A 14697-nucleotide genomic window follows, 5' to 3' on the forward strand; every position below is an offset into this window, starting at 1 on the left:
TGCGCCCCCCCCTTGTGCTGGGCCATTTTCCTGTTTAGTACAGTGGACCCTCAACTTACAGACGGCTTGACTTACAGACTTTTCAAGTTACAGACTTCTCTGGCTGCAAAATTTAGGTTCGACTTGCAGCCAGAGAATCGACCTACAGACCAGAAAAAAAAACAAAATGGAACAAAAATGGAACAAAAACGGCTGGTTACGGGATTAATCGATTTTCAATGTATTGTAGGTCAATGGAGACTCGACCTACAGACTTTTCGACCTGCAGACACTGTTCCAATACGGATTAATTCCGTAAGTAGAGGGTCCACTGTAACTGTTTGGTTTCTCCATTGTAGAGCTATGGATACTCCTCTTACCATTGTTAATGACTGTTAACAACCCAGAACAATGGCTGGAGAAGCACTGAAGGACTATGCCCAGGTAGGCATAGAAAGACAAGGAAAGTCAAACCCAAGTGATCTGGCACCCTGTGCTCTCTTTGCAATATTGATCCAGTCAGCCTTCCCACATCTTTCTATGCCGAGGCATAGAAAGATAAGGGAAGTGGGACCCAAGCACAGAAAGATGGGGGAAGCCTGACTGAAGTGATCCCCCACCCTGCTGTCTTTGCAAAGACAAGAGGGGGTGGGGGATCACTTCAGTCAGGCTTCCCTTGTCTTGCTATGCTTGCCTGGGCATAGAAAGAGGGGAAAGCCTGATCAAAGCGATCCCCCACCCTGCTGTATTTGCAAAGACGGCAGGGAGGGCCATTACTTGGTTCAGCCTGACTGAAGCAATTCCCCCCAATGTTCATTATTATTATTATTATTATTATTATTATTATTATTATTATTATTATTATTATTATTATTATTATTATTATTATTATTATTATTATTATTATTATTATTATTATTATTATTATTATTATTATTATTAATTATTAATTGTTGTTGTTGTTGTTGTTGTTGTTGTTGTTCGTTCGTTCGTTCGTTCGTTCGTTCGTTCGTTCGTTCGTTCGTTCGTTCGTTCGTTCGTTCGTTCGTTCGTTCGTTCGTTCGTTCATTCATTCATTCATTCATTTATTTATTTATTTATTTATTTATTTATTTATTTATTTATTTAATTTATATGCCGCCCACACTACCCAGAGGTCTCTGGGCGGCTTACAACAGACAGCAGTTCCTTGGGTCAGGCTTCCCCTGCCTATGCCGCAGGGGCATAGAAAGATAGGGGAAGCCTGAGAAAAGTGATTCCCCCCCCCCATCTTTGTAAACAGGGCAGTGAGATTACCTTCAGGCAGGCTTTAGCAAGCTGCCTGAAAGGAAAACGCTTCTCTTCCTATGCCCCTGAGGAACAGCTGATCCACGGGGGCATAAGCAGACAGGGATAAATGAAGGGACAAATATAAAAGAGTTATATTTGTTGCTTCACATTTGTTGGGGTCTCTGGACCTCAAGAATATGAAGCAATGAATATCTGATGAATCAGCGCTATTTGCTGAATATTGTGATTCGTTTTTATATTCGTCCCCATGTCTAACTGTGGGTCCTTGTTATATTTTTAAAATGAACTGCTTTACTCCTATTGTATTTACCTGCACTGCTGACTGTCTATGGCCCATCCAAAAGAGAGTGGAGGAGCAAACAATACCCAGATATTCAAACTTCTTACTGTGCTCAAAATGCTGCCCATCAATTATCCACTCAATAAAGTTGTTACAGATAGGGTCGTCGATAGAGTTGCAATAGCCACTGAAAAGCTGAGTAGAAATTTTGTAGAGAGTCATATGGTTAACCGTAAGGACATAACTTTTAAAAACGCAGCACGCTTTTTAAAAATTTTTGAAGCTGTCTTTTAAAAATTTCTTTGCACTTTGCTTTTAACTCCAGTATTCTGTGGATTTATGTGTTTATATTCGGCAGCTTGTTACTACTATGTTTTTCAGTTACTATTCTGCAGGTATATGTATTCCTATTCCTATTTATGTTTTAGTTGTAACTGTGGCTGTGGTAAAGTGACCGAAGTGGTTTTACCAACAATAAAGATACCAGACAAGGCGTTGGGTGCATCCTTTATCACAAATGCAGGTGCAAAATTAGGATGCACCCTGGAATTACATCAATTAGCAAATAGCCATGGCAGATTATATAAATGTTACACAAACACAAATAGTATTCTGCCCATCTTTTGATATCAGTCAGGGACAGGCACAGCATAAATTAAAAGAAGAAACTTCACCTCTAGTTACAACAAGATGTAGGTATCATGTATTCTCTTAATACGTTTAAAGTAAACCACTTATTATAAACTTTTATTTAAGTGCTACTGTAAATCTACATTGTCTACTCTCTCTTTGTATTGTGAGTTCTTTGTAAAAGAGGTAATCTATGAGTTTTAAAAAGACAAGGGCATTGATTCTCTTCAGCACAACAAACAATATTATTTGTTTTCTTCATTTGAAATTTGCACTGTATGAAATATTAGACAACGGCAGTTTACTAATTCTTTTTGGGATACTTTTCAAGAACACATTCTACAACTGGTCGTTGTCACAATGAATTTAGTTTTATAATTCATCTAATGGAGGAGGCATAGGGGGCAGCTTCTTGGGTCAAATGGCGGTTTCCAACTCAGTAGTTCTTTCTTATTTGGAACAGAAAACTGAAACCCCTGAGAAGTTGCCATCTACGTTTTTCCAATATTAATTTACAACTCTTAGAGTTGACCTCCCTTTTTTTAATTGATTCAGAAAGAGATTAATTTCCATCCCAACAGAACATTCCATTATACTATTTTCTCTTGGGTTGTGTTGTCATTTGAAAGAGATGGTCATAGACAAAAGGATGCTAGCGCAGAGAGCAGCAGAGAGACTGCAATGGCACAGGAGTTGAATCATTCTCTTTAGCACAGGTTCTTTCATCTTCCTAATGTTCTACTTCTCCTCTCTTAGCAGATGCATGTGAAGAATGGCAATGAGCATCTACAAAAGGCAACACATTAGCTTTAAAGTTGCATGAAAAATTAAATGAATCCTCTTGTGATCTTATTTGAGTTCTCCCCCTCGTTGTTCTAACTCATTGCCTATGTAGTTAGCCTGAGGCCTTTAAAAGCCAAAGGGACCAAAACACAACACAAGGGCTCACTTAAGGCAGTTCAAGAGAAAACAGGGATGTTGCTGGAATTCTCTGAAAATCAGTGACATTTCTAGAAATCAGCATAAACGTAGGATTTCTCAGTCCAATAGCTATAGTAGACCTATTGAAAAAGTGGAGTTTCCTTAAGCATTGATTCTTTATTCAGCAGTTGAATTGTTGAGTACTCTAGCTGGGATTAATTATTGGAATTAGGTCACTGTTTTAACCTCTGTTATCATTTGTCTTCAGCCAGTTCTTTCATGGTGTGCACAGAGAGATGGTGGTAGGCATTGACCTATCATTGTTTGAATGTTCAAGAAACAGTAAAACAATTAAATAAGCAAATAAATGGGTGCTCTTCACACATTTTCACCAGTTCCCTAATTACTGAGTCACTATTTGAATGGCCAATGGTCTCTACTGATTATCCCCCCCCCCCCTTTGGCATACATGGATACAGGACAACTATGTGGAGACAGGAATGCTTTGCAGAAGCAGCAATACATACAGAGACTCCTATGGCGCTGGGATCTTCAGTCCTGGAGGAGTCCAGATTGTGCAGAGCCTTTGCAGGAACTGCTGTATGTACCAAGAATCCTTTCTGAGTAGTTGTTGGTGCCATCCACGTGTATGGCAAACTTTTCTTCTTTGGGGATACTCAGTGGAGACAACTGGACAATACTGCTCACTTATTGATGGAATGCATGACTATTATGTCTATTGAGAGCTCAGAACTGAAAAGTAGTCACTGGTATAAATAAGTGCTTGGATGACCATCATTTAATTATATTCCACAACTACTGTATTTATTCATGTATTTTGCTATTGCTCCTTAAACAATAAAATGACAGATACATCAAGATCACTGTGATTTGCAAGCAAATGTTCCAGCTGCTTACCTGGAAAACATTGTCAAATCCATTCCATATGCTCTGAAGCAGCCACTCCCAAACACCACAGAAAAATATGGCTCAGTTAACTCCTTTCATCAGTTAAAAAGGTGCCACAATTTGCAATATTTTCTCCTAGCTTCATGAATTTTTCTGCCATAATATGTTCCTGTAAAGATTGATGCACTTATCAAAGTTTTACCATTAAAGGGAGAAATAGTAAAACTACAAAGAACTGAAGAACTTTTTATATGTAAAATGAGCAATCTGCTATCATGTATATGTGCCCCACATACAATGGAGTACACTAACATCAGAAAACTTACATTCTTGGGCTGTAGTTCTCTGAATTCCTTAGTTAGCAGGATTATTTGGAAGACAGGAAACTGCATGGTGAAAAATGGCCACATCATGACACGAGGATGTCATTGGTTGCCCTGCAAGATGACCACTTGAGGAAGGCTGACAAGGGCAAAACATCTTTGTTGGTCCTTCTCGACCTCTCAGCGGCCTTTGATACTGTTGACCATGGTATCCTCCTGGGGAGACTCTCGGGGCTGGGGATTGGTGGCCAGGCCTTGGCCTGGCTCTGATCATTCCTGGAGGACCACCCTCAGAGAGTTCAGCTTGGGGAGATGTTGTCCGCTCCGTGGACTCTCAATTGTGGAGTCCCGCAGGGGTCAATCATCTCCCAAATGCTGTTTAATATATATATGAGGCTGCTGGGAGAGGTCATCAAGGGTTTTGTGGCTCTGTCACCAATATGCGGATGATACTCAGCTCTATCTCTCCTTCCATCTTTTTGCAGTGGATGCTGTCCTGTCCCTTGAGCTCTGCCTGGATGCAGTGCTGGGATGGATGAAGGATAATAGACTGATGCTGAACCCAGACAAGACAGAAATGCTTTGGGTGGGCCCCCCTAGTGTCTGTGGTCTGGGTGCCTCCCTATCTTTCAGAGGGCACTATTTCCATAAAGGATAAGGTTCATAGCTTGGGCATCCTCTTGGACCCATTGCTATCAGTGATAGCATTTGTGGTTCAATCCACTTATTTCCACTTAAAGCAGATTGCCCAGCTGTATCCCTACTTTGAGACCAGGTCCCTCACCATGCGGGTTCATGTGCTGGAAGTCTCAAGATTAGACTACTGCAATACCCTCTACATGGGGCTGCTCTTGGGACTGCTAGGAGATTGCATTGGGTACAGAACATAGTAGCCAGAGTATTGAGTAGGGTTAAAAAATACCAATATACCTCCCCAGCCCTATAAGATCATCTCAGGCAGGGTGGCTGAGATTTCTGACCCCAAGAGAGGCCTAGAAAACAACTATCGTATTTTTCCACTTATAAGATGCCCCTGTTTATAAGATCCCCCCCCCCCCATTTTTCTAACCTCAAAATTAAGAAAACTTAGCTTTGAGGATTCAGCCTCTGGGCTCAGAATGCTTGGATATTAGGAGTCCCTGTTGAATCTGAACCTACAGGCTCCACCTCCAATGAGGTGTGTTCCAATTGGTTTGTTCAGCATCAGCTGACATCAGTTCCATAAGTCTCGTGATTGGAGGAAGCTAAGTTTCCTGACTGTAGGAAGCTACGTCTCCTGATTGGAGGCTGCTAAGCCTTATGACTGAAGGAAGCCTGTTTACAGAGGCAAGGTATGGCTGTTTTGTTCTCTCCGTGTTCTCAGCTTACTTATGTGTAATAAAAGATGCCCATAAATGATTTTAAGAAAAAGTAGCATCTTATACATGGAAAAATACAGTAGTAGAAATAGGGCCTTCTCAGTGGTAGCCTCACAACTATGGAACTCTCTTCTACCTGAAGTTCACCTGACCTCTTCACTGGGCACATTCAAGAAGCTATTAAAACCTGGTTATTTAAGCAGGCCTTCCCTGAACAAACAACACCATGATACAACAGTGTTCAATACATCATCCATCATACCACCATGCTTCTTGTCTTTCAGATGTTTGTGCTTTTAACTGTAATTTATTGCATTGTATTTTTGTTCTCACTGCACTTTATAATATCTGATTTGTGTCCCCAAACAGTCTCCTCAAACTCACCAAAATATACACCTTTAACAGAAGAAATATACAGTAAATTAAACAAATTTATTTTTTAATTTAAAAAGCAGTCAAACAGGGAGAGCACAAACATACACATGCCACACAAGGGGAAAAATTAGCAAACTTTTTTAAAAATTAAAACATCCAAACAACCAAGGAAAGCAAGCAAGCAAATAATCCAAAACCCAAAGCATTAAAATATGGAGATATTTTTCTCCACCCACTTGATGCCTTCTCTTCTTTTCTGAGTTCCATGGGCAGCATGAGGCAAACAGCACAATCCAAGATGGGGGCCACCAAGATGGAGCCCAACAGCACACAATAATCCCACTCAGAAAGAAGGGCTGTGGAGGAAAAAAAAGCACTCCTCCTCACTGGGTTCCAACCAGTCCAGGTCTTTTCATAGATACAAAATTTCTGCTTCCCCTCTTGGACATTCTGATTGGCTGTTGACAGCAGACCTCACAATACTGTGGAATGAAAAAAATTATCCAGTGATTTGATAGACAAAGGGTGAACGAAAGGTCAATCGAAAAAGGAAATATGAAATAGCATAAAACCTCCATGGACCTCTCTTTAATTATTATGAAGCATTTGTGTTTTAGAGGTTATGTTTAGTGATCAATGAAAGAATATGAAAGCAGAAGAAACAGCCTCTTCTGTGTTTTTCTCCTTTTGTGTAAACAAATAGCTCATCCCTAACCACACATAACTACTACATGATGTCATTTAATGAATTCATAGCTGCTTTGCTGATTTACAGAACAAATATACAGTAAATTAATAAATGGAAACATTAAAGATAAGGTGAGTTTTTTCTGAAGGGGGTTGATTTGCCACAAGAGTCACTGAGGGGAAACATCACTGGTTTCATGTTAAAAAAAGAGAGGCAAAAATAAGATGGGATTCTCCTCAAAGCAATCAAAATATATCATTATCTTTCTGCTACTTTGGTGACTGTTTGCAGTTATGATGATCTATCTCAAGGATGGCTCTATAAGTTCAACTCAGGCAGTATACACAGGAGGAGTTGAGAAGGACGATGCAATAGAGAAGGATACATCTGTGTTTGCTGAGGGGCCTAATCTAAAGGTGTTCCTTATTTGGTTCACAGAGGGTCTGGGAAAGCTCCTTCCCATTCCAAGTCTTGACCCACTCTGGGGAGACGCCACCATGTACTAATTATGCACAACTCATTAGAGGTACCTATACTCTGCTCTGTCTTGACTAGGAAGGGTGTGGCATGTCCAGGAACTATGCTTTTATCTCAGCTCAATAATCAAATATGACAGTCAGATTCCTAGCTCTGCTTCACTTCGCACTTGTCTTTCTCCATGTGGCTCAGGCAGGGCTTTGTCCAAGCTACACTGGCCAACTGCGGAAGGCATGGGGCAGGAGAATACTAGATACCATCCATTCCACAGAAGACTATGGGTGAATCTATTTCTCTCCTGCTCTGCTTCACTACTTCAGTATCAACTCTGTGCAGGATCTGGAACTCAGTTGGATCTCTGATTACACAGAACACCTAATCACAAATAGATATAATAATATGTTATCTCCCTTAAATAATATGTTGAACATTCAGCCATTAGAAGTAGAGCCAGTGAACAGCACACATCAGGATTAGGAAAGACAATCGCACTACACGATCCCCACATTAGCTATATTGATGGTGGATTGAATGAACAGCACCACAAACATCTTATGACAATATCTTCTCTTCTCAATATAAGAACAGGAGTGAAAACATAATCACACATTGGCCTCCCAGGAGCCTTCTATTTAATTTAAGTATGTAAATAGAATAGGCAGGGGAAAACATTTGTTTTAAGCTACTAAACTCAACTTGATTTGTGAATAGTTAAAAAGAAAACAACCTTCTGTTGTTTGAGATCTTCCATCTGGTTTTGAATGGAATATTACAGCAATCAACAGTGACTTGAAGGCAATCTCAATCCATTGGGGCTGACTTTCATTCCATTTAACAGCCTTGGCAGGGAAGTCACAGATTATTAGATGGGTGAAAAAAAGGCTGGGGAGAAGTGGATAGCCAGAAACATATACTGCAAAAACAGAAAGAGGAGAGCAATGCATATATATGTACTGAAAAGAAGAAGCACGGAAATTCATTCTTGCCAGTGGGACCCGATAGGGAAGAATGAGTCCATGAAGGGGAGATGAATCTTTTCACAACATTTTCATTTCAATTTTGGATTATTGAGCTTCAGTGAAATGGGAATACACATAAAATTTCAAATGGCCATCTTGCTAGATATTTTCCATGTCAGAAGAATTCATTTTACCTCAGTTCCATGGGTTTTTTAACTTAATGACATAATCCTAACTATGCCTACCAGGAAAAATTCAACAGAGGTTACTTATGAGTAAATATGTTGACAATCAGATTGCTATTTCTGTCAGACTACTTTTTTTATTATTATTTGTGACTGAGCAAAAACTTTCACAGTCCTCATCTAGATATTGTCAAAACGATACTGTAATATAGATAAGTGTTTCTTTCATTGTAGAAATGAGAGAAAGGAACAATGATTTGCCTTTGTCAATTGGCAAACGCTTCACTCTGGAACTTGCTCCCACTAAAGGAATGACTGGCCCCATCCCTCCTGGGTTTAAGGAGGTAACTGAAGAGCTGATGTATTCGCGAAGGCTTTCACGGCCAGGATCTAATGGTTGTTGTGGGTTTTTCGGGCTTCTTGGCCGTGTTCTGAAGGTGGTTCTTCCTAAAGTTTCGCCAGTCTCTGTGGCCGGCATCTTCAGAGGACGGTTTGCTGTCCTCTGAAGATGCCGGCCACAGAGACTGGTGAAACTTTAGGAAGAACCACCTTCAGAACATGGCCAAGAAGCCCGAAAAACCCACAACAACCATGAAGAGCTGATGTTGGTTGTAGGTTTTTCGGGCTATCTGGCTGTGTTCTTGAAGTTTTTCTTCCTAATGTTTCTCCAGTCTCTGTGGCCAGCATCTCCAGAGGACAGAAGTCCAAACTCTATCTGTGTTCTGGTGCACTTTTGTGGGATAGTGGAGTATTTATAGCTGTGGAATCAGCTTTTTGTCCCTTTCAGGAGATTGGGCGATTATGGTGACCAGCATGTTTTTTGTTGTGGTTGTATTGTTGTGATAAGGGGGAGAGATGATCTGTCACTGATTGATGGGTGACGTTAGCTTGTCCTTGTGGCTGGGTAGAGTTCATTGACATTTTGCAAGCTGTTTTTTTACAGTGCTGGGAGCCAGGCTTTGTTGAGTTTTAGGCTTTCTTCTTTTTTGTTGAAGCTCTGCTGGTGTTTGTGGATTTCAGTGGCTTCCCTGTGCAGTCTAACATAATGATTCTTGGTGTTGTCCAGTATTTCTGTGTTTTGAAATAGAAGTTTATGTTCAGCTTGTTTCAGGGTATGTTCAGCTATGGATGATTTTTCTGGTTGTTTTACTCTGCAGTGTCTCTCATGTCTTTGATTCTGGTGTGGACACTGTTTTTTTGGTCCCACAACTGCAAGGTATCCGGTATACTCCTGCAGTGGTGAGGGGGTCCCTTTTGTCCTTTGCTGACCATAACATTTGTTCTGTTTTTGTGGTGGGCCTGAATACTGTTTGTAGGTTGTGTTTTTTCAAAAGTTTCCCCATGCGGTCTGTGACCTCTTTGATGTGTGGCAGAAATACTTTATTTGTGGGTGGCCGTTTTTCCTCTTCAGTTTGGTGTGGTTTTCTTGGTTGCATGGCTATTAGTTTTGGAATAGCCATTTGCGCATAGGGCCGGAATCAGAAATTGGAAAAAATACAACCTACAAACAGTATCTAAATATAATGCATGCACCAAAAAGTGAGTAAATTAGTGGTTCAAAATGAAAATGGAAGTGTTTTCTCAGTTGGTCTAGAACCTTTAAAATATTGGGGAGGTGGTGAGTAGATAAGACTGATGACCATAGCTCATTTAATATCGTAACAGCCCCAAGAGAATGCCATATCTAGGTAGCTATAAATCAGACAATATATAAATAATATTTAACTAAGCAGGATGTGAAGACTGGAATGCTAGATAGAAATCAAGCTGATCTGGAATGTAAGTGTGCACAGTGCAATTAAGTGAGTAAGCTTGGCCTTAACTCAAATAGCAGGTAATATGGCCTCAATCTTACTTTGGGGAGATGAAAATGGACTGCAAATTGCGCTGAAGATCTTAGAGTCCTGGAAGAAATGGAAGTATTTTCAGGTAGGCAGTGGAATTATCAGGAAGATGAAGTGATGATTCTCAGTCATCCAGGTGAGGTTGTCTAGAAGTTGAGTTGTGGCAACTGGACTTCTTTCTTATTAAGTTCAAACGTTTTGCTACTTATCCAAGTAGCTTCTTCAGTCTGAGGACAGTTGGTAGGACACCCCTGACTCCATGTTGGTTTCACTTCCCCTGGTCTGAATAAGCTCATTAGATGGACAATGTACGGGGGGGGAGATGAGTGAAAACTTCACCTCTGCAGCCCTTCTCCACCCATTGTCATGGGTCATTAACAGTTGTTAACAATGGTCTTTCTAGTGGGTGTGGTCCTCATCTTTCTTGAGAGGGATAAAAGGGCAGCATGATAAATAGGAGACAGATTGTATCTAAGGCCTCCACTCCTGTTGAGTGAGGGATTTTCTATATGCACATGTATGGCCTCTCCAACCCCTCTCTCAAACCACCTATCTTCTCAGACCAAATGAGTAAATCTTTGTCATCACAGCGTTTTATGTGGCGACCTGGCTCATGTTCGTTTTTCCTGAAGAGGAGCTGAGGCAGGAGTTGAGCTGTGTTTGGGAGGACATTTTATTTGGTGAGCTATTTTCTTCTAGGCTGACCTTTGTTCTCCCTGACCGCATGGTCTGAGGGGGCGGGGATTTGGCTTTAAATGTGGGCTGGTAGAAGCAGGCGCCTAACGGCGCACGAAATTCTCTGATTCTATTTTTTTACTCTAATCTGGTAAATAGAAAAGCCAAATAGCATTGCATACACCTGGGGAGCAGGAAGGTTTTAGGGGTAGGATCAGACTTACTCCCTTTTTTAATTCACTGACCAATCAGTCGAGATGGAGAGTGCAGGATCTGTTGCACTTGTAACATCTGTGGCATGTTTGTTTGCCTGCCAATGAGATGCCTGGGTAGAAGTGCTCTAAGTGTTAGCTGGTGGTTTTCTTGGAAGACAAGGTCCAGCAGCTGGATGCCTGTGTTCTAATCTCTGCACTCTTAGGGATCAGGCCAGGTAAGTTGGGCTCGTCAGCCTTGGAAGGCAGCCCATCTAGGAGAAGGAAAATTCTGATTTCAAACCTCCACTGCCTTGTGGCCATATCCACTGATGGAAAAGGCTTCAGGAGGATCCTAATGAAATATTGAGTTGAAATAAGGATCAAGGAGAATCAGACAGCATCAGAAAATTGCAAGCTTCTGTAATATAAATTTAAGGAACATATAGTTTGAACATACACCTGTCAGCTCTTAAATTTTGCTGACATAAGCACTAGCAGAGAAATGCAGACTACTGTATTAGAGAAAGTAAAGGGCAATTAATTTCCCAGAAATTTATTTGAAAATTCAGCCTCGTGGAAGCATTTTTTCAAATACTTGTGGTGACTACTGAGTGATCAACTCCCACTCTCCTCCAGCTTGAAAGACATGAAAAGGCATGTAGGAAGGAGCCTGAGCCATGTGGGTTTTAGTTATGAAGCAACTTCAATGTATAGATAGCCTCCAGAAAGACAAACTTTGAAGTTGTTCTCCTACTCATAATTATGTAAGCGAATTCAGATATGCTTATAAAAGTTGGTCTTCTTGCTATTTATGTTTCATCATCCTTTCTTTATTTTAAGCACCACTTCCTTCTGCATTCTGACCAAGCGATGGAAATAACTATTGGTTGATCTATTCTTTCTGCAATCCTGTTAAAAATAATTGAAATATGCCAGCATGACACTCATTAATCTAGTAATGATCTAGAAATCTAATACTGAACCAAAAGATCTGTCCAATGTTATTTTACTGTGTTTAGTACCCTGTTGTCATGAGAAGAAGTTGAAGAAGACATTCAAGAGATGTTGGAGACATGAATAAGGCAAAGTAAAAAATTTAACAGCGTGGAGCCATCATACTCCTCTGAGTGCTGGCTGGTGAGGGCCATTCTGAAGTGGAGGAAACATTGTCCCCATTTTGATTCCGTTTCAGCACATGAGATTGCTGTATTAAACCGTGCTGGAAGAAAAGTGTTTCCTGTCTTCATTATGAAGGGTGCTGAACCAATGAAAATGATTTAAAAAAAAAACCATGAGACACAAATATGTTTGTCCCCTTACAATTTTGATTCTAAATGAAAACAGTGGCAACCACCAAGTGGAACTCTTGAAAACAGGGTTGTCTACTGTTGCCCAGGCCACAGACAAGTGATAAGATCACTGAAGGGGAGTTGATGGCAACTGTATGACACACTCTAGACATGAATTCTAAGCCGTCTCATGTTGCCCTGCTTTGCTTTTTTCTTATTGATATCTAATTTCCTCAATTTCATCACATTGCTTATCTTGTAGGACCTGCATTACAGTGTCTCCTTGGCCTGACACTAGTTTCTTAGCATCCTCCTTGAAGTATGTACTGAATGGAATACTTCCAGATGAGTTCTGTGCCTGAATGCCAAAACATAGTATAGAAAACAAGGATATAGTGGAGGTGGTGGATGCATCTGTAACATCCATTTACCTGACACAGTGACAGCTCTGTATTCTGAAGTACAGAATTTAGACTGTGGGGTGGGTCATGCTGTCCATATCATTCTTTTAGTTACTAACTGCCTGATTGTCAGCCACACAGCATCAGTTGCGCTCTGTGCTTACCTCCTGCTGGGCGCTGTGACAGCATGTTCATCTCTTTGCAGCTGAAACTGTCACATCAGAGAAACCCTCCCTTCCTATTTTGACACCATAAACAGTGGCAGCCTTCCCTTTGCCAGCTGCCTTTGGTCCTCCTAGTTAATTTATTGCAAATTAGACTTGTTTCTTTCCCCTTTTTGGCAAAAACTATCACAAAGAAGCCTGCAGGATAAATTGACTATTTGGGAGAAAGCCAAAATGCTCTAGTGCCCCAGGATGGGCCTGGCTTCATTTGCTGACCTTCTTTTGGGACATGCTGTTTGTGTGGGGTGTACAAGGAAGGGGGCAGAGAGAGGGGGGAGGGAAGGAAAGGAGGAGGTGGCAATCTGGAACACTCTACGCTGCTACAGCAAATCTCTTTCATTTTACAGAAATCTTTCAAGTCATGACTTCCAAGGTCTCTCCTGTGTCCCGGTAGATGGCACAGTTAACACAAATAATAACATCTCATGTTCAGTGTCTAGACTCTCTGCTATGCAGAGGAGCCTCTGACTTTTCAGACAGAACCTTTTTGACATAGGTTAGGACTTCTGTTTCTGCCTGTGCACACAGAGGGAGAAACATGTGGTTATCACTTCAGAATACATTCAACATTTTATATTTTGCCTCTCTCTTACTTAAAGCTTAAGACTCAAGGCAGTGAGTGACTTGACATGAAAACTCACCATCATGATGAGACTAAAATGTCATATCTAATTAAGATGTAGACACCTGTATAGAGCAAACAGATTCAATCCATCCCACACTTCATTAAGTACCAAACAGGAGTGCAAACTAACTCATTGTTTAGGGTATTGTGTCACAAGTCCTCATGCTAAGGTCTTGTAATGTATCAGGAGGAAAAGACAGTTAAAAGGCAGTATAAATAGTCATTTATAAAACAGCCACAATAGTAGTTTTGCTGTGTGTCATAATAAATATAAGGCATGTATAAGATTTTTTTTGTGAGCCCTAATTATTATGATGGAAGATGAAGTAGAAGTAGATAATGTCTGAAATCTGCACTTAAACTTTTAAGAGCTTTGGGAACCTTCTTTCTTTGTAAGATCCTCATACAATCAAAAATTTTTCCCAATTCTCACCTATTATGCATTCAATTACATAGGAGATGGGAATATTATGCAGAGCAGAGTTCTGTAGTTTACAGAGTTCATGCATTTTGAAACCTTTAGGCTCCTATAGTTGCAACTGTTACAATGGCTTATTGGTCATATTTGTTCCAGTCCTGTTTTGAAATACTGTAATAAGGAGTTGTGCTCAAAGGACCTATTGGATTCTTGTGCTGATTTCTACCCTACATGATCAGAATGATGTCCTCTACATTTAATCAAATATTTAAACAACATATGCTTGTTTAGCAGGAAAGGAATTTATGGGTAAGAGAAGAGAATGGCATACAAAGTAATGTATGCCATTATTTTTTCCCTACTCAATAAAAATAATCTTTGTCCATACATTCAATCAGAAGGCTACAGCTCTCAGCCTTATACATATTTTTCTTTAAGATGAGATACACTGTGAATAAATACAAATATTTTAATCTCCTTAATAAATATGGTATTTCCTATTCCTTTTATTCTTTCTTTTGGGTGCTCTTAAGAGTTTGTGCTTTACTTCACAGACATTTCACTACTTCTTACCCCAAGTAATTTTATCCAGATTGTGAAGGACAGTTCTGGTCTCATTGGCAGTGAGACATTCTGTGCTATTCTTTTCCAGA

This window comes from Pogona vitticeps, chromosome 2, assembly GCF_051106095.1.
Source record: "Pogona vitticeps strain Pit_001003342236 chromosome 2, PviZW2.1, whole genome shotgun sequence".
Lineage (NCBI taxonomy): Eukaryota > Metazoa > Chordata > Lepidosauria > Squamata > Agamidae > Pogona > Pogona vitticeps.